At 42.0% G+C, this 24,140-nt stretch overlaps 1 pseudogene; it reads right to left on the bottom strand.

The window, feature by feature from the left end:
• The window catches only part of LOC117534488, a 47,079-nt pseudogene that overhangs the window by 12,304 nt on the left and 10,635 nt on the right, over positions 1–24,140 (bottom strand).

Here is a 24,140-nt window from a genome sequence, read left to right as displayed (position 1 = left end):
ACGCTCTGAAGACCAGCTCCACCTCCTCCAAAGCTTCACGTCCCTGAACGCTTGCTCCACCCACCAAGAACTGGACAGAAGTCAGGGTCCGTCCTTCATATGAGGGGACTGTGAGGAGAGCTGTGACTCAGCTGGAGGAGACGCTCAGTAAACAGATGAAGAAGCTGCTCTCCTGAGGTGGAGTATGAAGAGGGTCCAGCAGTATGAGAAGGAGGTGACTCTTGATCCTGATACAGCACATCCCAAACTCATTCTGTCTCATGATGGAAAACCAAGTTAAATTTGGTGATGTGTGGAAGAATCTCCCAAACAATCCAGAGAGATTTGATTATTGTGCTCGTGTTTTTTAGCAAAGCAGAGTTTCTCTTCAGGAACATTTTATTACGAGGTTCAGGTTAAAGGGAAGACTATGTGGGTTCTAGGAGTGGCCAGAGAGTCGATCAACAGGAAGGGAAACATCACAGCGTCTCCTCAGAATGGTTACTGGGTGATATGGCTGATTAAAAATGAGTACCAAGCTTGTGCTGGTCCTCCAGTCTGTCTCTCTCTGAAGTCTCAGCCTGAGAAGGTGGGGGTGTTTGTGGATTATGAGGAGGGTGTGGTCTCCTTTTATGATGTTGATGCTGCAGCTCTGATCTACTCCTTCACTGGCTGCTGCTTCAAAGAGAAACTCTACCCTCATGTTGGTCCCGGTAATGATGATGGTGGTAAAAACTCTGCCCCTCTGATCATCTCTCCTGTCAATCACACTGAGTAGAACAACCATTTGATTTTCTTCAGAAAGATTCACTCTCACTCATTTCAAACCTTTATTTATCCAGGTGAATCCCATTGAGATCATTGATCTCTTTTTCAAGGGAGACCTGCTCAAGTAGGTTCCACATGAAACATAAAAACAAACAGAACAACAAAAGGACATCTTACAGAATCATTACAGGGATTACAATTTACCAATAACTATCCACATGAGCAGGTACCAACAGCTTCGATTGAGTAGCATCCAACCGAGCTTTAAAAACATTTAGTGGCACCAGATTGCTCATTTTCCATTTTCAATTGCAGACTATTCCAAGACAGAGGAGCTGCGCATCTAAAAGCTGTCTTCCCTAAGACAGTCCTAGCAGTTGGCACATTTAATAAAACCACAGCATTCGATCTCAGGCAGTAGCCACTTACCAATTTGGCCGTGAGATCAGGGAGCAGATGTAGGATGGAAGTTTCCCTAACATGGCTTTATATATAAAAATGTACCAGTGACTGAGCCTCCGTACAGTTAGTGAAGGTAACCAGCCCTGCATACAGGGTACAGTGATGGGTTAATGCTTTACAGTTTGTCACAAATCTCAGGTGCGCTGTGATACGCAGCATCTAACTTGACCAGGAATTGCCATGGCAGGTGCATTCATATAGATCAGATCCCCATAGTCCAGCACAGGTAAAAAGGTCACAGTGACTAGCCTTTTCCTGGCCTCAAGCGAGAAACAGGACTTACACTAAATGTAATAATGTATTCAACTCAGGAAGAACATTGTACACATTGTTAATGGTTCAGAATCTGATCACATATGGTTCACCTTGATGAGACGCATGACAACACATAAAATACTGATGAGTATGTTCTAATGTACTCTAGTTTATTCTACGGATTGCACTCCCTGCCGTCATGACTTGAAGTGATCAGAAAACTATATACTCAAAAAAAACATTTGCCACTTCTTTATATGCAGTGGCGGTTCTAGACCAATTTGACTGGGGGGGCTTACTGGGGGTCCAGTTATTTTCTGGGGGGGCACAATAAATGCAGGACGAAAAAGAGAACTAGACAGTATGAAGTAATTGCGCATAAGAAAACAATGCAATACAGTTATTGGTATTTGTTTCAGTACACTTAATTATTTCAGATAGATCTTATAGTTATTACTGTTAGCTTCAGCTTAAGTTATAGTGCAATGTTTGCACTAACACCATATTTATATAAAAATAAAGGCAATGAACAGTTACATCTCTACTTTACATAAGGGTGTCTGCACAATCTCACATTACAGCAACAAAATCCTGCGGTATTTGGCAAACCGAGTACCAGAAAATATACATTTTAAAAAAAAAAAAAAATTCATTGTTAGGGGGGCCATAGGGGGGCAGAGGTCAGTGTTAGGGGGGCACTGCCCCCCCCCCCCCTGGGCCCCCCTCCTAGACCCTCCCCTGTTTATATGTCAGGGGGACAGAAAAGTGTTTATTGTCTCAGAATTGGGTGTTCAAAAAGTGTTTCATACTTGCACACATTACTAGTGGAAGTAATGCACTCCTTTTTCATTACTAAAATACTGTATATACTTTTTTTTTAAAATATCATTCTAAAAAGGAAAAAATGATGGGTGTGTCCGGTGTGTTTTAAAGGGGTAAGATCAGGATTCATGCTTAATTATCGTATATTGGTACAAAATGTATTGACAGTTACTTGGAAAATCTACAATATGTGATCATTAAAGGTGGGGTAGGTAATTTTGGAGAAACCAGCTCGAGTGCGCTAGAATTTGAAAATACACAGCCGGAAAAAATCTGCCACTTCCTTACAGAGCCCCTCCTCCAACACACATGACCATTGAGGGCACAAGATAAGTGTGCACATATCTCGAGCCGGTTTCTCAAACTTACCTACCCCACCTTTAAACATTAGGCTGCAGTGGTTTAACAAACCGGGGGAAATTAAAAATGTTACATCTCAGCTGTCTGTTGTGTTATGTTAATTGTATTGCGTCCACCTCTCTGCACACTGCTTGTAAAGTTTGAACAAAAGCCTCAATGGATTAAAAAAAAAGGAACAAAGAATGTTGTTTTTTGTGTTTTTTTTTTTTTAAATGTACTAACTGAACTACAGTTTTCACTAGTTCTCAATTTAGGGAATGTATCTTTAAAAAAGTGTACTTAACTATTTCCATTTCTACTTAACTACATTTGTCTGACAGCCTTGGTTCTTCTGAAGCTTTATAAACTATTTAAAACCCTCTTGGATCAGCTGATCATAGATATTAAGATTGCTGTATATGTTTGTTAGAAATAAGGCCATCAACTGGTTAGCTTAGCTTAGCTTAGCATAAAGACTGGAAACAGAGGAAGACAAAGCCAGCCTGTCCAAAGGTAAGAAAATCCACCAATCAGCAGCTCTGAATCCAGTTTGTTTAATCCATACCAAATCAGAGGAGTAAAAACATCAATAAGACGTTTACGTTCCCTTTTGGTCTAGGGGATCCAAAGAGAAGCAACCACCACCAGATTGGATTTGGTATAAGTTACAAGTGGTTTATTGTAACTATAGTTGAACAAAATAATAGACACCTACTGTCAGGATTCTCATGTTATGTCACGTTTGTAGTTTTGTATTGTCTGGTTATGGGTATTTTCCTCCTTGTATATTGTCTGGTCCTTCTTCCTTTGTTTTTTCCCCTGTCGTTAGTTTCCCTGGTGTGTCTAGTTGTCTGATTGTGTTCACCTGTGGCCCTTGTGTTTCTCCTCCCCTGCCCGGCTGTTTCTCGTCTCGTGATTACCCCTCCCTGTATTTAGTCTTGTCTCTTCCTGTGTTCAGTGTTGGTTCGTCTTTTGTTTGTGACTGTGTTCACCGGTGAGTGTTCTGTTTTGTCCAAGTTATTTTTATTTATCCTTGAAATAAAGGCATTTTCAGCGTTATCTGCATTTGGGTCCTGCTTCCTTCACTCAACCGTAACAGTACGAACCAACCAAATATGGGCCCAGTAGATCCTTTTGAGCAGGAATTATTGGATTTTTCCTTTTTTTTGACTAACTGCTCTGATCGATGGAGGGGAGCGTCGGGGTTCAGCAGCGAGAGGCAGCTCTGGCAGAGGCGCGCCAGATGGCTATGGAGAAGCCAGGCTTGGTGAAATTCTTACCTGGCTGGATTTTGGATTTCCTCTCTGTGTGTTATCCCCTGCCTGCTAGCCCCAGCCATGCTGGCTCCCTGCCTCCCAATTCCCATTATGACACCACACGCATCGGTGTGATCCGTCTGGAGTAGTGTTAATTTCGTCAGCTATTTTTTAATTTAGTTTTAGTCTTAGTCCCTGTGTTAAATTTCTTTTAAGTTTTAGTCATATTTAGTCACCTTCATCCCTGTTTTTATTAGACAAGTTTTAGTCGACTAAAAGTCTGAGCATTTTAGTCTTATTTTAGTCAAAGAAAACGTTTGAGCTTTTTTAGTCATCAGATTATATAGAACATTTCAGGTCAAACTAGTCAAGCCAAAACCAATAATTTGTCATTTTAGTCAAACGTATTTCACAATAAGATTATATCTTGTCCTTATTTGATGAAAACACAGGTTGATTAGAAAGCAGCTTTGCAGAGAGTATTATGGTCAGGTTTGTGGTGTTTTACTCTGTTATGGCCACATTGCTTCCCTTCTGATAAAACAATGCATTCGCTTTTTTTTCTCCGCCTCATTGTAGCGAAAATGGGCCCAAATATCACATTGTTTCTTTCTCCCAAGCAGTGGTGGCTTTAGACTTTTTCGTTGTCAGTAATTTTGACGGACAGGATCGTAACATTTCCGTCATAATCCATTATTATCCATCGAGTGCACAATTTATGAATCACTTGCGCTGACGGGGGGGTATTCGGTAAACGCGAGTGCGACCACTGCTCCCAAGCCCTGTTGTTGCCATTTTATTTTCTGTTAAATAAGGTTAGTTAGACCATGAGTTAGACCCGAGTCTTCCTGACAGTTCATATTGTGCCGCTGCCCGGTGTAATTCAAATCTACCGCCGCGCGCAGCACAGACACACAGCTGCTGCCCAGCCGCAGCACCGGAAATGGAACTGCTGGGAGAAAAACTGACTATCAGAGATGTAACGTTATCTTTGGTAATATTTCGTCTCTTCATTTTTCGTCAACGAAAGTAAAGAGATATTTTGGCATAGTTTTTATTTAGTAAACTACATTTTTGTCTCGTCACTTTTCGTCAACGATATTGCATGATGATTTCGTTACAGTTATTGTTTACTGCCGTCGGTACCGTCTCGTCATCATCTCGTTTTCATCTTGGAAAAGAAGGTCGTTGACGAACATATTTCATCAACGAAATTAACACTAGTCTGGAGTCAACCCTTGCTTCTGCCCCAGTTCCTGCTCCTGTCCAAGAGCCGTTCTCTGGAACTCGTCTGGCTTTTGGAGGTCCATGGAGCCTCCAAAAGGCTCCTAAGAGAATGAGTTGCAGGTCCAGGCTAGCAGCCCTAGCCACAGAAGCCATGCTTTGGGCTCCAGTACAGGCCCCAGCAGCCATGGTTCCAGCCCCAGTTCTGGCCCCAGCAGCCATGGTTCCGGCCCCAGCAGCCATGGTTCCAGCCCCAGTTCTGGCCCCAGCAGCCATGGTTCCGGCCCCACCAGCCCTGGTTCCAGCCCCAGTTCTGGCCCCAGCAGCCATGGTTCCGGCCCCAGCAGCCATGGTTCCAGCCTCAGTCCTGGCTCCAGCAGCCATGGTTTCGACTCCAGCCCCACGTCTCCGGCCGACGCCAGCTCCCCGTGTCCTGTCGGCATACCGGCCGACGCCAGCCCCCCGTGTTCTGTTGGCGAACCAATCTACTCAAGACTCCTCCCAAGTTCCTTCTCAAGTCTCCTCTCAAGTTCCTTCTCAAGTCTCCTCTCAAGTTCCTTCTCAAGTCTCCTCTCAAGTTCCTTCTCAAGTCCCCTCTCAAGTTCCTTCTCAAGCCACATCTCCAGCTCCCTCTCGAGTCCCCTCTCAAGTTCCTTCTCAAGTCCCCTCTCAAGCCACATCTCCAGCTCCCTCTCGAGCCCCCTCTCAAGTTCCCTCTCGAGTCTCCTTTCAAGTCACCTCTCAAGTCTCCTTTCAAGTCACCTCTCGAGTCTCCTCAAGTTCCCCCTCGAGTCACCTCTCGAGTTCCCTCTCAAGTCTCCTCTCGAGTTACCTCTCAAGCCTCCTTTCAAGTTATCTCTCGAGTCCACTCTCAAGTCACCTCTCGAGTTCCCTCTCAAGTGTCCTCTCGAGTCCCCTCTCAAGTCACCCCTCCAGCTCCCTCTGGAGTCACCTCTCGAGTTCCATCTCAAGTCCCTCCTCTAGTCACTTCCGTAGTCCCATCTCTAGTCACTTCTCTGGTCCCTTCCAGAGTCCCTTCTCAAGTCCCTCCTCTAGTCACTTCCCTAGCCCCTTCTCTAGTCCCACCTTTAGTCACTTCTCTAGTCCCACCTTTAGTCACTTCTCAAGTCCCTACTCTAGTCCCATCTCGAGTTCCCTCTAGAGTCCCCTCTCCTAGTCTCTCGTCTAGTTCCCCTTTTGAGTCTCCTCTCTAGTTCCCCCTTGGTTCCCCTCTCGAGTCTACTCTCGAGTCTACTCTCGAGTCCCCTCTCTAGTTCCCCCTTGGTTCCCCTCTCGAGTCTCCTCTCAAGTCCCATCTCGAGTCACGTCTCAAGTCCCTACCCAATGTCCTGGTCCGTTGGAAGTTCCGCTGGGGGTCCTGCCAACTCCATGTCCTGTCCCGTTGGAGGCCCCGCCGACTACTCCTCTGTCGGGGGTCCTGCCAACTCTATGTCATGTGCCGTTGGAGGTTCCGCTGGGGGTCCTGCCAACCCTATGTCCTGTCCCGTTGGGGGTCCTGTCGACTACTCTTCTGCCGTGGGTCCTGCCAACCCTATGTCCTGTGCCGTTGGAGGTTCCGCTGGGGGTCCTGCCAGCTCCATGTCTTGTCCCGTTGGGGGTCCCGCCGATTACTCTTCTGCCGGGGGTCCTGCCAGCTCCATGTCCAGTCCTGTTGGAGGTCCCGCCGACAACTATTCTGCCGGGGGTTCTGCCAACCCTATGTCCTATCCCGTTGGGGGTCCTGCCGACTAATCTCCTGCCAACCCTATGTCCTGTGCCGTTGGAGTTTCCGCTGGGGGTCCTGCCAGCTCCATGTCCAGTCCCGTTGGAGGTCCCGCCGACTACTCTCCTGCCGAGGGTCCTGCCAATCCTATGTCCTGTTCCTCTGGGGGTCCCACCGACAACTATTCTGCCGGAGGTCCTGCCAACCCCTTGTCCTGTTCCGTTGGAGGCCCCGCCATCACCTGTCTCGCCGATGGTCCTGCCAACTCCTGGTCCTCTTCCGTGGGGGATCCTGCCGAAGCCTGTCCCACCGGCTCCGGTTCGGCCGACACCGGGTCCTGCCCGGCCTCCGGAGCTGTCTGGTTTCGCCTTCGAGCCCGGCCCCCTGAGAGCCGCGGTCTTCGCCCTCGAGCCCGGCCCCCTGAGTGCCGCGGTCTTCGTCCTCGGGCCCGGCCCCCTTACTCTTCCTGCCGCGGTCCTCGCCCTCGGGCCCGGCCCCCTGACTCTTCCTGCCGCTGCCTTCGCCCTCATGCTCGGCCCCCTGAGTTCGCCCGCTGTGGCCTTCGCCCCTCCATGGTCTCTGCCTTGCCCCCGGGCCGTCCGCCCGAGTTCCCCACCTTGGACTCTGCCTTGCTCCCGGGCCGTCCGCCCGAGTTCCCCACCTTGGACTCTGCCTTGCCCCCGGGCCGTCCGCCCGAGACCCAACCCTTGGACTCTGCCTTGCCCCCGGGCCGCCCGCCCGAGTCCCCCTTCTCGGCTTCTGCCTTGCCCCCGGGCCGTCCGCCCGAGATCCCTTCCGGGTCCACCCACCCTGGTCTGTCTCACAACACAGAGCCTCTAGAATGATGTCCTTCCCCGGCCTTTGTACTCCTCCCCCGGAGGATGTGCTGGAAGCGGGCGGGGATTGGATGACGTCAATCCAATCACCTCTTCGGATGTTGCGAGGGTGGGACGGCCAATGGCATCAGAGGAACTGCACAGCTCATTTACATACACACACACACACACACACACACAAACAGAGTTAACAGCACCAGGAAAGCAGCGGCTGTAACAAAGACGTTTAACAGGGTCGGGCTATTTCTTGAACGGGACCAAAACAAGTTGCCAAATTGTTTATACATTTCAGTTTTTGTACAGAGATATATTAAGTACACTTAAATGTGTATTTTGTAATTTTTTTGAAAAAGCCTGGCTAACTATTTCTCCCCTTTTCCTAATATATATATGCTAATCTAAGTGTCTGATGGCTGCAGCCTGTGTCAGTGTGAGCGGTCTGACTGGTTGGACTGCTTCTAATGATTATGATCTCATTCTTCACCTTGAACACACTCCAACACTGCCTGTACAGGTGAGACTAACTCACTGCAAACGTCCTGTCTGACTGGGAGATAAATAAAGGGTTTTTTAAATAACAAAATTGCATTAAATATGCTTGTAAAGTCTATTTTATTAATGCCCTGTTTATAAGATGGAGCTTATCATTTGAAATGAAATGTCATTATTTTTAAAGAGGTGGATGGTGAATAATGTTTTACAACAACAGTGTCTCGCCTCAATGGTGACGTACCTTCACCTGTTAGCGACACAGTAATTAAGTTAAAAAAATAGTAACTAATTCATATGACCACTTTTTGTATTAGATTCTAATTTAATCTGGCATTATTTAATGATAACATAGTAAGGAATCAAAATATCCTAACCTTTCAAAACTGTCAACCAATGGTGACGTACCTTCACCTGTTAGCGACACAATGCTTGAATAGCACGTTCTCTAATAGGGAGTTGGCTCAAGGACTAAGAGGTTAAAATAAGGGCAGTGTCTGCAAGATTCAAGACAACCTGTCTGCACTGAGTAAACTAAAATATGCTATGAGACAGTGAACAAATGTGCAATCTCATAGTACGTCCCAACACAAAGATATCTGTCTAAGAATACCTCAGTTGTACTGTGTGAATGAGGTCAAAGGCCAGGTTATATTTCAATGTGTGTTCATTGAATTATAGTGGAAGTAGTGTTTCATATGAAGGGCCGTACAGGCCGTAATTCATACTGGTCCTCTTTCACACATACATTCTCATTTTACATACATTTTCATTTTCATACACATATATTTCAACGCACACATATATACATTTAGCTCTCATATTCATATATTTTAACGCTCATATTTATATATATATATATTTATACATTTTGCTCTTATGTACATTCATTCAATGTTTACATTTAATATTATAAACATGCACGTATGCATGTCTGAAGACAATATGCAAGAGAAACATGTATGCATGTGTGAGAGAAAGTATAGTTGAAACGGAAACATTATCGTGCTTTGATTGGCTCAGAAGGTCGAGCGGGGCGGGCTCATGTTCAGAATTTCAGATTCAAATCAACATGATGGAGGGAGATGAATCTGTGTATCTTCGGACCATTTGTTTTTATTTATTAAAAAAGTAAACGGAAGAGCGTCTGCGAGGCATTTTTGCTTTTTGTTTTTCATAAATATATAGAACCATTTCTTCAAATGATATATATTTTACATTTTAAATAAAAATAATTTAAATAATAAACAAAATGAAACATTCAAATAATAAGTTATTTTTAATTCCTGAGGTCCAATTCTAACGCATGTTTAAAGTCATCTCAAATAATGAGAGTGTTTATGAATGTACTGTTTGTGTTTCATCATCTCCTCTGACTCTCTACTGACACCAACAGGCTGAACGTGGTACTGCGCAGAGCAACAATTAAAAACAGGAGACTGTCAGTGTTTTGATTTTACTTTAAAAAAAAAATGTACATTACAATTTAAGAAGAGCAATCATTTCATTTAAAAAAACGTACACCTATGTATACAACGACACCAGTTTATAAAACCATTGTATCTGAAAGACAGCAGCCGACAGAAAGGTTCACAACGTTCACGTAAACGAGACGAAAGCAGAACCCGAGAAACCACAAAATAAACCGGGGAAGAATTTAATCAAAGTTTAGACAATCAAACCTTTTTATTTTTATTAAAGGAATTCCATTTGGCAAAGAAAGAGCTTAACTGGACCAATAAAAATACCTATTGAAACTGAGTATTTATTAGAAAACAAACTGATAAATAATGTTACTAAGTCTGAGTTTGAGCCCAACTTAGAAACAAATATTGGTGTTCAGTAATTATACTTGTAATTATTTTAAAGAGGAAATCCCTACTTATTCTGCAGTTTGTTTTTCTGTCAAATGTGCAACTTTTTCATTGAAATAAAGGGAATTTAACGTCAAATAAAATGATTAAACGCTGGATTAAAAGCTTTCAGACTGAAAATACAAATACAGAGATGATTTAAACATAGCTGAATTAGCTGGGTAACAGACACTTAATCAAGCTGCAAAAAAATATAATTTAAGAAGCCTTACTAGTGTTAGAGTAAAAATAAACATGGGCTGCATGTTGATGGGTATAAGAATGTTGTCAAAATAAACTAGGAAATTGAGCTTTGTACAAAGTCAAAAAAGAAAAGCTGAACTACGACTTTGTGTTTTAACTTGTTTAGCTTTAGCCAATTAGCTCGGACTGGAGAAGCTAAAGTTAATCAGATCAGAAAAAACCTTGAATATTTATAGATATGTTAATATTAATATGTTTTAGCTTCTTTTGAACATCCTAGCTATAGTAAATATAACTTGACTGTGATTTAAAAAAGGTTTTAGGTCAGTTCCAGTTGTTTAGCTTTAGCCGATTAGCTAGTGTTAAAGAGGCTAAAGCTAACAATCCCCTTATTGTTTTTATTACAACATACATTTATTTAAGCCTCTTAATTTATCTCTCAGCTAAAGTAAAATATATATTAACTGTGATAAAAAAGAAAAGCGGCCCAGGTCAACGTTTCAATCGGTTAGCTTGTCGATTAGCATCAAGCTAGGAGATGAAGTTCAAAGAAATGGACAGGAATGTTATATTTAAAAAAAATAAAAGCCCCCCTGCGGTCGATGTTGTGGTTTCATTAAGTCTTTCAGCACATTCATATAGAAACAAACAGTGTCCGCCACCACATTAAAAACCCAACATACTATAATACAAACTGGCTGTAAGGCTTAGTACAACACAGAGTTACATAACGTTATAAATCCCTGAAGATATGATGTAAAGTGGTTCAAACACGGAGAGTAAAAACATTTCTCATTAATACCAGAACATGTAATATGTTCATATTTCAGCACTAACACATTGTGAAGATGTTCAAGTATAATATTCATCATGTAGTGTAAAGACACTAAAGGAAATAAGTCCGATTTTAGGGTTTTAAACGGCTCATTAGAAGAAAAAGGTGATTTTCATAACTCAAAGCGGGTCAAAATGTTATTTTTTGTACCAAGTAGGCCTACTGAACTGTAACGACCAAATAACAAGAAATATTTAAAGCCAACTTTTATGGATTATATATAAACCATTTAAAGTGCAAACATTTCAGAAATAATGCTGTTTTTAGTCTCAAAGATGGTGATTTCCTACTATCCTTTGCTTTTTGAATCATACTAAAGGGAATATTTATGTTTAAAGTTAAGTTTGAGATCTTTAACTCAAAGAGGGACATAAAGTCCTTTTTCGTACCATGATTTATTGCATCAATGGCTAGTAATCATTTTCTGATAATACATTAATCATTTTAAGAAACTTTTCATGCAAACATTTCAGAAATAATTTGTTTCTAAATTTCAAATTTGCCAATTTCCTTCTATTCTTTACATTTTATCCTCGTAAGTGAATATTTATTTTAAAAGTTACATTTTTGAGAGATACTTTACTCAAAAAGGGTCATAAGTACCAGTAACTCTTTTTTTTTACCGTCAAAAGTCATTCATTACCAAGAAAATCCATATATAATTCAAACGATTTTTTAAAAACTATTACAAATTATTGTGCAGCATTCATTTTGATTTACATTAGAAATGTCAACATAATGGATGTAGATTCAAAATGTTGGGTTCAGCCCAGAAGGCGCGTTCACACCGCAGTACTTTTCCCACTTTAGTTCCGATATAGTTCCGAAATGTTGCGTTGACACCAAAAAGAGCCGGAACTAAAATTAGTTCTAGAGAACCTTTTTACCCCCTTTTCAGTCCCTGCTAGAGAGCAGGTACTTTCGTGGGAGAAAAAGGTTCCTATTTCTGATTGGCTGGGCGGATTGCAAACCACGCCCCGTAAAACTCCAAAAAGTTTTGTGAAGCCGCCATTTTATTATCCTCGCATTAGCATTATTAGCATTAGCCCAGCGCAGAAACGCAGAGAGACTAACTTATGGCAACACAAAATAAAACATGGGAGCGGTGGAGATGAGGAGGTGTCGGCGTTCTGGCGATTTACTCGGAAGGCTTCAGTAGAAGCTGCTGGGACTCTCAGCAGCTTCTACTGAAGCCTTCCCCAACTCCGGGGACTTCCGGCCGGGGACTTTGGGCGGCAGTATACGCCGTGAAGTTGTTTGCGGCCTGCCAGTAAGCCCAAAGCAGAAGAAGAACAAGTGACGGGCCTGCCAGTAAACCCAAAGCAGAAAGAAGAAGAAGTGACGTCAGCGGCTTCATTTGCCTAATCCTCCCCCAGGGACTTTTTCCAGTGTGAACGCGATCTGTACTTAGTTCATGAGAACTAAAGAGTTCACATGAACTAAGTTCACATGAACCTTTGTGGGAAAAGTACCGCAGTGTGAATGTGCTGTATCTATGGTACAGCCGTATTAAACGCGGTGATTAAGACATGACTGTTTGAAGGAAATGTAATTCATATTTAATTTATCAAGGGAGAACTCGCCTCGATATCCTTACGCCTTCTGGACAATATTTATTAATATGCAGGACATTATTCCAGAGATAAATACCGGACATATTTGAGGATTTATCAATTAATTAGCACTAAAAATGTACCTTATTGTTTCCTGTTTTGTGGGAACTTGTTTAAGAAGTCATTGGTGACAAAAAAAACTGCGATTTAACGTCACCGGATAATTTAAAAACTGGTTAATTAACAGTATGACAGTCCCAGTGTGTGTGTGTGTGTGTGTGTGTGTGTGTGTGTGTGTGTGTGTGTGTGTGTGTGTGTGTGTGTGGCAGCCTGGTGGAAGGTGTTACTACGTCTCCGGTTCGATGGCTGTTGCCGCGGGAAACGATTTTCGTGTGCTGGTTAAAGATGGCGTCGAAGGCCTCGTCTCTGTGGATCATCGCGCCCGAACACCATCGGCTTGCAACAAGACAGGAAGTGAGTTTCAATTCAGATACTAATACTTTACTTAACATGTAATCTATCAATTAAATGTATTTATACAATATAACTGGAGGGAGCACAGGGATTGAACCCTAACCCAAGGGAAAGGCCCCCAGAAAGGGTGTGCAAACAAGGACATCACTATGTAACACTCCGCGCTGCTATTGGCTATGCTCCGACACAATTGTATGATGTGAGAGGACTCTTTTAAAGTAGATACCCTTCATACTGATATACACCTGAACATCAGCAGGAGTAGGACTCTTTAAAGTAGACGACAACTACATACTGATATACACCCTGGAACATCAGCAGGAGAGGACGTCTTTAAAGTAGAGACACTACATACTGATATACACCTGAACATCAGAAAGACTCTTTAAGTAGAGACACTACTACTGGTATTACACCTGAACATCAGCAGGAGAGGACTCTTTAAAGTAGAGACACTACATACTGATATACACTGAACATCAGCAGGAGAGGACTCTTTAAAGTAGAGACACTACATACTGATATACACCTGAACACCAGCAGGAGGAGGACTCTTCTAAAGTAGAGACACTACATACTGATATTACACCTGAAACATCAGCAGGAGAGGACTCTTTAAAATAGAGACACTACATACTGATATAACACCTGAAACATCAGCAGGAAGAAGACTCTTAAAGTAGAGACACTACATACTGATATACACCTGAACATCAGCAGGAGAGGACTCTTTTAAGTAGAGACAACCCTGAACATTAGTATATAGGGCCCCTTTAACTTGTAACAGTATTTTTACACCGTAGAAATCCATTCCAGGCTCTCTTGTTATTTGCACGCTTTGTTTTATATCTTAATTTAACTCATTAACTTCCACATTGCATCAGATCATAGCGCCCTGTCTTCTCGTACCTTTGTTGTGGACGGCGTTGCGATGGAGATGCCGCTCCCTGACCCCGGCAGCACGGACAACACTTTGTACTGAGAAGAGAAAAAAGCAACACAAACGTTTTTTTAAAACTAATTTAAAAACAAAACAACAACAGAAACATACTCTGATTGACTTTTAAATATCAGTATAGAATACTTGATTTAAAATGTTAGTAAATAGTGAAACATTTTCATCCCGGTTCCTCAAAGTCCAAGATGATGTATTTCAATGTTTTGTCACTATAAACACCAAAGATTTTCACTCTTTTTTTAACAATATTTAATATTGTTCTAACTTATTTCCTTTTATATTTGTATGCCGAAGGCGAGAGGGGTCTGCCTGCAGGCTCCACTCTCAGGACAGTTCCGTCTGATGGAAGTTTTCAAATCACAATGGAGACTTGTGATGAGTCCGCTCACCATGGAACCTCCCCACCTCCGTCGCGCTGCACTCGGCAAACACGGTTGTTTCTCGAACCCTCCACTGTTGTCTAGCGTGTGTAACTAAAATATAAGATGTTGTTATTTATATATATAATAAGTGTCAGTGCGATTTTATTTTGTCCTCAGAGTGGAGGTGTCCTCAGAGTGGAGGTGTCCTCAGAGTGGAGGTGTGCTCAGAGTGGAGGTGTCCTCAGAGTGGAGGTGTCCTCAGAGTGGAGGTGTCCTCAGAGTGGAGGTGTCCTGAGACTGGCGCCCTGGCCAAATTGGGGCCCTACGCAACATTTTGTCAGAACAAACCTTCTGGATGTCGGTGATGTCGGCCAGTTTGATGACTTTGTTCCTCTTGGAGGATCCAGATCTGGAGCTGGAGCTCTCAAAACACAGATGACTGAAAACAGAGGAACAAACACGGATCCAGTTTTACACGTTTCACAGTGTTTATTCTGCACTTGTGTATTTAAAATGTTTTGTACGGAGAGTAAAGTTTGGAGAAATTTGACAATTTGTTCTGATCTTCTATAAATACTACGGCCTCAGCTTGATCTCAAAACTTTAAGTATTTCAGTCTCCCTCCTCATCTGTGTTCCGTCTGAAAACATTGTGCGGGAACAATAATCAATGTGAACAGGAAGTGAGGGACTTACTTCTCGGTGACGTAGAGGTATCCGTTGCGGATGTAGTCAGTGGGCGACTTCCTGTCTCTGTTGATGAGGCAGCAGCGCCAGCCGCTCTCACACACTGACACACAAAGAGTCAAACATCACTACATGCAGGAGGGTCAGGCAGCGTCTTGTGGGAATGAGGGCGTGTCCAGTGCTTGAAGACTCAATGTACTTTTAAGGGTCACACATGTATAAAGACATTAGTATTTTTCATTAGAGGTTAATGTATGTCACTGTGAAGCAGTTAGACCTACCTGTTGAAGATGGAACTAGTAATCGCCGTTAATACCTGTGCGATATATACCTAGCTGCTATATCTTCAGAACTGTTACAGGATGTGTATTTTGTAAATTGTGTAATTATTTTAATTATGTTTTGTCTTTAATATTTGTTCTTATGCTTCTTAGGTAACATTAAGCTGTCTTTGGTTCTTTTCTGCGGTAACAAATGTAAATGTCCGCTCTGTGGGACTAATAAAGGTATTCTGATTCTCATTCTGATAATTTAACATTCATCTGAATAAACACTTTGTTGGGAGAATTGATTTTGCTAAATTCTTAGCTACGGTCCAGTAAAGAAAGGTTGTTTTAGATGAAAGACTTGTTTTCTACTTTAATTCAAATAAACAAACACAACAAATACCAATAAACAAAAGCAACAAACACATATCTAGAGTTCCTGCCCACCTGTCAGGGGGCGCTCGCTCTCCTGCAGGTTGAACACTTCGTGGAAAGCTCCTCTCTTGGTGCTGCTGTATCGCCCTCCGTCTTCATCCCGGCTCGCACCGAGAGGAGCCGCCGGGCCGACGCTGCCCCGCCCGCTGGATAACGTGACCTGGAGGGGGGGGGGGATACTAGCTTTAACATTCAGCAGCAGAGAGGATCTGTGGGAACGTCCTGAACATCACTGTGAGACGAGTCTATTGTTGTTCCAACCAATGGATGCATTATCATGGATTTGACAGCTGTGTTCGTTTCACAGAGTATCTTTTCCAGAGCAGATTGATGAAAATAGTGCTTTTTTACCATGAAAGACTATTCCCAGTTATGCTGAGTTTAGTATAATTGTAATCCAACCTTTAACCCGGACAACTCAGATGTGTTCACAGCTCTTCACAAGATCCGAGCCAATGATCACCTTCCTTTGTGGCTGAAATCTCGACTATGTCCTGAAGACTTAAGGATTTTTAGAGTCTTACACAAAATGTAACGTTGGTGGTGAAGAGGAGAAGAACCAACTTCTATATTTGTTTACCTGACCGAAAATTGTCCCTAAAAACTAAAAAAGATGTTGATTCAAACCTTTTAACATTAGTTTGGAAACATGAACATTTGGTAGGATCTGAGAGTGACCTGAGGATGGCGCCAGAGGAAAGGGGACATTAAAATATCAAGAAGAACAATTCTGCTGATCATCAATGTGTAGAAGTTTTACCTTTATTACAAACCTGAAAGAAATTGAGTAAAAGAGGCAACATTTCACGTATAGGTTTATGATAACTCAAACTAACACCGTCACAAACACTACCAGCAGCTGACAGGGGGGGCAGTATTATCACTACTTATCTAACTACAATAAACACTGCTGATCCACACACACACACACACACACACACACACACACACACACACACACACACACACACACACACACACACACACACACACACACACACACACACACACCACCACACACACACACACACACACACACACACACACACCACCACACACACACACACACACACACACACACACACAACACACACACAACACACACACACACACACACACACACACACACACACACACACACACACACACACACACGATCCTACCTGTTCAGACTCAGACAGCTGTGAGAGAAGAACAAATGCAAACTGAACAACCAGGAACACCAGGAACCAGCTGCTGGGACCAGTAAGAACCAGAGGAGGAGGGAGCATTGCTTTACTTCATTAGAAGTAGTAATATTACAAGTAATTAAGTGAAAGTCCTGAAATCAAAAAACATTCTCAAGTATTACAATGAATGACTGTTTTATTATAATTGATGCATTTAAGTGCATCACTTTAATGTTGCAACTGATGTTTTCTGGATATTTCTTATTCTAATTTTGTTTTTTTCTGTACATTTTGTGGATGTCTTTGAGGTATTCTGTGTATATATTTTTTAGGTATTTTCTGGATATTGTCCTGGTATTTTCTGGATATTTCAGAGTGTGTACTGACCCTCCTGGTGAGCGTGGAGCCGCCGCGCTCCTTCAGCTGCAGGTCGGTGGGCAGGTGGGTCCAGATGATGAACGGCGTGTCGAAGCGCTGCCTCAGCTTCGGACAGCTCTTGAAGAGGAAGTCGATGATGAAGAACTTTATACCTGCGTACACACCTGAGCAGAGAGACAAGTCAGAGACACTGAATATCTAATTTAGTGGGAATGGTGTTAACAGCATTCCCACTAACTGTTATGCTACGCACGAAAAGTTTATTATTATTATTCCGCCGGTATTTTGGCCCTCTTCTCCTCCCGTATTGAACATCGCAGAAACTCCGTTCAAACATCAAAACGTTTAGCTCGGTCGGGAGTCGATGGCTATTACTTTTCTCATTCATAACTTTCATAATTCCAGAGATACATCCCATAATACATCACATTTTTAACATTGAAGTCAATGGAGGAAATCTTCAGACTTCAACAAATCTTCATGTGACTTCAACTGCTAACTGTTCATTCATACTTTCACTCAGAAACCTCATTCCAACTTTAAAATGTTACACATCTTTCTGACATTATTCGTGCAAAACAACTTTTAAATATGATTCTTACTTTTAGAGATATTAAACATTGTTCAGACATTGTTTTAGAGGTTTTCTTCAGATTTTAACATTAACTAGAGTGCGTGATGTCACAGCTAGAGGGTAGGAAATCTTGACATTTGCCTTCATATTTTTTTAAAACTGCCATAATTCCCAAACCCTACATTCCTGAGACATAATTTATCATGAAAAACGTAGGAAAACATCTCGTAGCTTGAAAAATGACAAATAATTAAGCAAAAATAATTAAACAAAATGCCTCTTGAGGGCATGAAGTGACAAAAACGTTCAAAATTCGTCCATTGAAGCCCATTGTAATTTCAGGCAGATATTTCCTCACGGTAGCAGCCGCACACCTTTAGTTAAACTGCCAAAAAGGCCACATTATTAACCTGAAAGTACACAAAAATTACACTTCAGATACTCAACTTCCTTGACATGCTTCACGTTTTGAAATTTCAAAGATATCTGTTACGGTTCTTCCACAAAACGTTCACATGTAAGAGGTTCATCTCTCATTCAGAACAATGGAAACCTTTGATCTCTACACACCTCGTTAGCTCAAATATAAACACCTGTGTAATGGAACACGATGCTGACGTGCTCAGAGCAGCAGACTTTAGATAGCAGTGTGCTAGCAGTCCAGCCGTGAAAACATCTACGGGACAGTTTGAGATTTCTTCAAATGCCTTTGCCATGGCAACACAATGCTCGCCATGAAACACGGTTTTCTCATAACTTCAGTGAAACTGCTCCAAACGCCCCAAAATTCACAGGTTTGGTAACGATGCAGGCATCAACGCATCTAAGCGTATTATGGGGTGTCATCAAATGCCGTTGCCATGGCGACAGACCACTCTCCATGAAACATGATGTGGCTGTAAGTCCAATGGACACGGTCCAATCGTCCCCCAATCTTCACTTGTATATCACCGGTCCATGCCTCAACAGCTCTACGCCAAATCTGAGATCTCACCATATGCCGTTTCCATGGAAACGCATCCCTCGCCATAAAACATGATGTCGCTATAATTCCTATGCAAATGTTCAAAAAGTGCTCAAGTGTGCTAACAGTCCAGCCTTGAAGACATCTACGGGACCGTTTTGAGATTTCTTCAATTGCCGTTACCATGGCAACAAAATGCTCGCCTGGAAACACGGTTCTCATAACTTCAGTGAAAATGCTCCAAACGCCCCAAAACTTCACAGGTTTGGTAAGGATGCAGCCATCAACGCATCTAAGCGTATTATGGGGTGTCATCAAATGCCGTTGCCATGGCGACAGATCATTCGCCATCAAGTTAGTTCAGAAGTTTGCAGTTCAAATATTCTGCTGCTTTTCCAAGCCTTTTTACTTTATTTTCTTCTCTCATCACACATTCAAGCCCCCAGTGTTCATGTATCATTTCAATCTAAATTCTTCACTTTCTTCTTCCACATTACATTTCAGCATAGCAGTTTAGCGTCAGCTTTTCAGCATAAAGCATTCCCACTAGCAATTTCCTCTGGAATTGCATTCTCTAGTTCAATCTGTTGTTCAACTTAATACAATGCACAGAAATGTATTAAATGCACGATTACTCAAATAATAATTACAATCACAGTTTATGCTTCCTACCAAAAACCTCATCAACTGCGATATCGACATTTAAACACTGATCGGCTGCTTATCAAATTAGGTGCTTCCTAAAGTAATGACCACCAGGGGGCGCTTGGAATAAGGAAACTACGCAGCAGAGAGAAGAAGAGTAAGGCCAAATCCCAAACCACGCCCTACCCCAACCCCTACACACTCCCCCTCCGTGACTGAGTGACACTCGCAGCTCAACGAGTCTCCCTCCTGTCAGATAGAGGGAGTAAATACAGCGGCAAGCTTTGGGACGGCCTCCCCTCTCTCCGGCAGAAACAGGAAATGCCGTAACTGTATGTAACAACGGTTTCAAATCAGCATATCTTTGACAAAGATAAAATAAATAACTCAAATAAAACTCCAAACATCTTTAATTGTGTTCTTTTAGTTTTAAAGCTGATGTTTATAAGCTTCTTAGTTTTTGCAACAGTCTGTAAATATACAACTTTATAATAAAATGCACACATTTACCTGTTTCTAGACTAAACACAGGTTTGATCCTAAGTTAAAACATGAGGTCATCATGAGGTTGTTAACATCGCAGTTTATCAGTGGATGTTTGCTGGAACTACTTGTTAACAGCTTGTTTCCTGACGGACACACACAGCGTTGAGACCGGTCAGGTAGAGACCGGTCTCAAGTCAGCACCGCTGCAGACTCGCTGTTTGAGGGCTTGATAGCCCACTCCCCCTCCACACCGCTCCACACTCGTTGCTTTGGAACAGCCCTTAATGTGGCGAACGCGCAAACGGAGGGGTAGTGTGTAGGGGTAGGATGTGGTTTGGAATTGGGTCTTAGATACAAAAGTGTAGGAGGACAAAACTAAAATGCACTGAATTCAGGTGAAGAAAAATGTCATGTTAAATCCTCTATTGATGCAAATATGCGTTATTTAGCAGGAATTCAGCAGTTAATTGAATGTGAAATGGTTAGTTCTACTTACTTAATACTTTTGTACTTTTAGTAAGTAAACTTTTATATGCAGGACTTGTAACAGAGTAATTATACAATGTGGTATTAGTACTTTCACTTAAGTAAACCATTTTAGTAGGCCTACTGCTTAATTAAATGTATAAGTGTGCGTGTGTGTGTGCGTGTGTATGTGTGCGTGCGTATGTGCGTGTGTGTCATACCTATGAAGAATCCCAGCAGTTTGAACGGCAGCAGGCAGGAGGAGATGAAGGCCAGCCACAGACCAACGTACAGCTTCTGAGTCAACTCAGGCTGAACCCAAATGAACAAACTAGACACACCACACACACACACACACACACACACACACACACACACACACACACACACACACACACACACACACACACACACACACACACACACACACACACACACACACACACACACACACACACACACACACACACACACACACACACACACACACACACACACACACACACACACAGTATTACATGTCTGTCCACGGACCATCATTCCTCTCTGACGTGGAGCAAAGTGTGTGACTCACTTCTTGATTTTCTCCAGTCTGTTCGCCATCCTGCCAAAGAGGTTCTGAGACACAAAAGGAACATCTTTTAATAATAATAAGAAGTTTATTTAGTGGAGCAGCTTTCACAGCAATAACATCACAAAGTGCTTCACAAGAAGTTCAAAACTAAGACCACAGAAACATGAATACAATAACATGAGGCAGAAATGTCAAGGTCAACATAAAACACAGACCACGTGGAGTCCCGAAAGAAACACACATAAGAACACAACAAACATCTCAAGTAGAAACAAAGGTAAAGTAAAAAGATTGGTCTTCAGTAGTTTGTTTGTAGTGAATCTGTCTGAGCTGACGTAGCTCCGCTGAACTCTCCGTCTCGTCTCACCTGAGCTTTCTGAGCCACGTCCAGAACCAGCGTGAACTTCTCCGACACCGTCAGGTCTTCTTTGGGAGGCTCCTGGAAACCAGAGGAGACAATAAGGAGATACAAACTGACACAATCATCTACACAACTAGTGACCATGACAACGCAACTTCCCCAGCTAATTACTCACATTAAGAAATACACTGTGTGTTTGTATGAGAACTTCCACAATAACATGTTTTTGTATTGAAACCAGGCATAACCTTATCATATATGTGTTATTATGCATACCTTTCGAGAACAGACATCTAAAAAAGTCAGGTCTAAACGTAGGTAGAGTACATGAAAGTTCCTTAAAATTTAGTAAATGTACTTAATAACAATGCAAGTTACATTCAAATGTTATGTTTTTTAATGCAAATCTGGTATTATTTTAATAAATATGAGTTAATTTGAATACTTTTCAACAACAGAAATCTGAAAAATAAGTAACACAGGTCATTTGAATTTATAGGACAGAAATGTATGTCAAATACTCTAAACTACCTCAAAACTGGAATATGTTACATGGAATTTTTAATATTAAAAAGGCACAACCGTTTTTAATACCAAATTTGAATACAAATGAATTATTCGTCAATTAAAAACCTACTTTTCATGACCATTAAAAGTCATTCCACTATTTAACATGACATGACATTAAATGACGTCCCATAGCCACCAGGTGGAGCTGTTAGTCTGTCACACTAACTTCCTGTTCACCTGTGCAGGTAGCCTGTCAGGACACTTTCAGATTTTAAATGGATATTTCTTTTCATGTTGAAGATAAATCACAGAGAGATTTCTCACCACGGGCTCGGAGACTTCAGGTACGATGCTCCACTGGATCCTCCAGCCTCTGAGAGCAGTGCATCATGGGAACACACAGGTAGATATGAGATCATTTCACACTGTCTAAATATATCTGTTTGTCAAAGATTTTGAATTCAAGCTGCTAAGAATCATTGGTTCATTTTTAAAACACAGTGAGGCTTCGAGTGGATGAAAAGTTACCTATCTGTCAAGAATGGAATAAAAAACATCTATTAAAACATTTTAATTAGTGACGTTTCCTCTACCTGACTGAAGTACTTTACTCCATGTTACACTCTTAAACACATAGTTAACCCCCTTCTATTTCCCATTGAGTAGTTTTAAAGAACATACAGTCATAAAGTTACGTAACCGGGGTCTAAGTACCCTAAACGAGCCAGAGCAACAGCTCATTAATGGAGCGTCTGAGAAATAGCTGTAACTAACAATTATATTGTTCAATTGATTGTTATCATAAAACCCAGATAACAGTGCCAATATCCTACCAGCTCCTCACAGGCGATGTGTTAAAATGTCCTGTTTTTAAGTACAAATACCAAATATATTCAGTTTAATATGATATAAAACATAAAAGCAGAGAATCTCTAGATTTTGGAAAGCTGAAAACAGCATTTTCTGCCATTTCTGAAAAATAACATTTACGGTAAATACTTTTTCAAAAATAGTTTCAGAATATTCTGATAGATTAGTTGACTGGAGTTAAGATGCATAAATGTAATGAACCCCCCCCCGATCTATTATTCATCTGATTCACCTGCATGTTACTTAAATTGCCTATACGAGAAGATTCATGTCAACCTGATTAACAGGGTGTTTCTCAATGTCGAGGACGCTTCCTTGTCCTCCGAGTCAGGTCCATCAGAGGCTAGGCAAGAATCCTTCCTGGCATTCGGAGAACGAAGAATGGAACAGGCTAGCAAGTGTGCAAGTGAGAGGCCCCGCCTTACGCCAGCAAAGCTCTGCGTCGCTTCCCATGCAGTGAATCCAAAGTGAATGGTGAAGCTTTCAACGCACGCCGCTGTGTGGACGGGCCAGTACCCCGGCCTCGGTAGAATTCCAAGTATCCTGGACATTGGAAAAGTCCTTCGGCGGGACTCAATGACGTAGTATCCTTGAAATAGTGGCTCTGGAGCAGTTTTCCTCGACATTGAGAAACACCCACTGTCTCTGATTGGAGCCGTGTGATTGGCTGTAGGAGAGAGAGGGGCGGGGCTTACACTGACCTGGCGATGAGATAATTTAAAGAGAGTCGGACGATGGCGAGGAACAGGAACATCGGGACGGCCCAGCCGTGCCACGCTGCATACATGTAGACCTGCAACACACACACACACACATTTTTAAGGTGTCTTTATATATTATGTAGATAATTCATGTGAATGCACACTAATAGATGAAGATGCAATAATTAAAAGGTGTCACGGATCAAGATGAGGTCACGACTAAATGAAAAACATTTCAACTGGAGTGTAAAATCTGATCTTATACTGAAACTCTTTGTCTTTTTATAATATTTATAGTCAACAAAGTATAGTTAAACTTCAAAATGAATGCTCAAAATATACATGTATCCTTCTTTAAATGTTTTGTTGAGACTGTGTCGGCGAGAAACTCCCTCTGGGGGGAACTTTCAGATGTTACCCTTTGCAGACCATTTACATGCACTAAATCCTATACAACACTACAGGACCTCTTTAATAAATGAAAAGATAGGAGCGTTTTAGAAAATATGGATCTGAAATTTACCAAATGAATAATAAATAAATAAATCGCATGTTTATAAATCCCAAAAATGTTCAGTTTCCTCAAAAACAACTCGTCATGATCAAAATAATCATTAGTTTATTTTCTATTTTTCTATATTTTTCTACACTATAATAGTTGTTT

Source organism: Gymnodraco acuticeps, unplaced genomic scaffold, assembly GCF_902827175.1.
Source record: "Gymnodraco acuticeps unplaced genomic scaffold, fGymAcu1.1, whole genome shotgun sequence".
Taxonomy (NCBI): Eukaryota; Metazoa; Chordata; class Actinopteri; order Perciformes; family Bathydraconidae; genus Gymnodraco; species Gymnodraco acuticeps.
This window is presented reverse-complemented; position numbering and strand designations above follow the sequence as displayed.